This window comes from Gavialis gangeticus, unplaced genomic scaffold (genome assembly GCF_001723915.1).
Source record: "Gavialis gangeticus isolate Ggan-Ray unplaced genomic scaffold, GavGan_comp1, whole genome shotgun sequence".
Classification (NCBI taxonomy): domain Eukaryota; kingdom Metazoa; phylum Chordata; order Crocodylia; family Gavialidae; genus Gavialis; species Gavialis gangeticus.
In genome coordinates this window covers 45,405,672-45,407,366 of record NW_017729000.1, presented here as the reverse complement: position 1 = coordinate 45,407,366, position 1,695 = coordinate 45,405,672, and positions in this window count along the sequence as shown.

Sequence of the window (1,695 nt, the reverse complement as noted above, 5' to 3'; positions counted from 1 at the left end):
CACCCAGAGAGTGGTGGTGGATGAGTCATTTTTGACCTGGAGGGATGTGGGCAGTGGGGTCCCCCAGGGCTCCGTCCTCGGACCCGCACTGTTCAACATCTTCATCAGTGACTTGGACAAGGGGGTGAAAAGCACCTTGTTCAAATTCACAGACAACACTAAGATGTGGGGAGAAGTGGGCACGCTAGAAGCAAGGGACAGGCTGCAATTGGATCTGGACAGGTTACAGGGGTGGGCAGATGAGAATAAGATGGTATTCAATACTGACAAGTGCAGGGTACTGCACTTAGGGAGAAAGAACCAGCAGCATACCTACAGGCTGAGGAACTCCCTTCTCATCAGCACAGAAGCAGAAAAGGATCTTGGAGTCATTATAGACTCCAAGATGAACATGGGCCACCAATGTGGGGATGCAGTCAGGAAGGCTAACCACACCTTGTCATGCATCCACAGATGCATTTCAGGCAGGTACAAGGAGGTGATCCTCTCCCTCCATGCGACACTGGTCAGACTGCAGTTGGAGTACTGCATTCAGTTCTGGGTGCTGTACTTCAGGAGTGATGTAGACAACATGGAGAAGGTCCAGAGGAGGGCCACCTGCATGATCAGGGGGCAGCAGGGCAGGCCCTACGAGGAGAGCCATGAGTCCTGAACCTGTTCAGCCTCCACAAAAGAAGGCTGAGAAGGGATCTGGTGGCCATTTATAAACTGGCCAAGGGAGACCAGCAGGCAGTGGGAAAGTCCCTGTTCCCCCAAGCTCTACTGGGAGTAACAAGGAATAAAGGTCATAAGTTGACTTAGAATAGATTCAAACTAGACGTCAGGAGGCGCTACTTCACAGTCAGGGCAGCTAGGATCTGGAACCAACTTCCAAGGAAGTGGTGCTCACTCCTACCCTGGGGGTCTTCAAAAGGAGGCTAGACGAACACCTAGCCGGGTCGTTTGACCCCAGCATTCTTTTCTGCCCATGGCAGGGGGTCAGACTTGATGATCTGCTCAGGTCCCTTCCAACCCTACCAACTATGAAACTATGAAACTATGAGTGAATGTTAAGACCCAGAAGAAAATGTGGGGACTTCAGAGATTTGCTAAAGAGAGAGGTTGAGAGTCAGAGATCTATGAAAGGGCTTGAAAGTACAGACCCACACAGTACAGAGAGAAACTGAGAGTGGGGGGCCAAAGAGTAGGGCCCAGACAAAGGACATGAGAGCATGGAAGGCCAGGGCCACAGAGTCTGAAAGGCGGGTGAAGCAGAGTCAGTGACTTATGACTCAGGAGCAGTGGCGATGTGTAGGGGGTGCACAAGGGTGCACGTGCACCCCCTGAGAGCACTGGAGCACCCTCTGACTGACCTGCACCACCCAATCCTGGAAGCAGCTGCAGCAATTGGCTTCAGCTATTGGCCATTGCGGGATGGCCGCAGAGGTTCCCCCCGGGCAGTGAGATCAGCCACACAGGGACCCCTCCCCCCTTGGTCGGCAGGACTGGTTGCAGGGGGGGGCATGTGCTCCCCCTAACTAAGGCAGCACCAGTTGCCCATGCTCAGGCTGGGCTAGGAGTGAGTGGGACCAGATGGGTCCAGAGGCTCAGAGTGGAGCTGAGTGAGAGAGAGATGGAATGAGAAGTCTGACAGTGCGGGGTGGGGGCGCTAGAGACCGAGAGGTTTGCAGCCCAGGAGAGGCAAGTGTTGGCAGG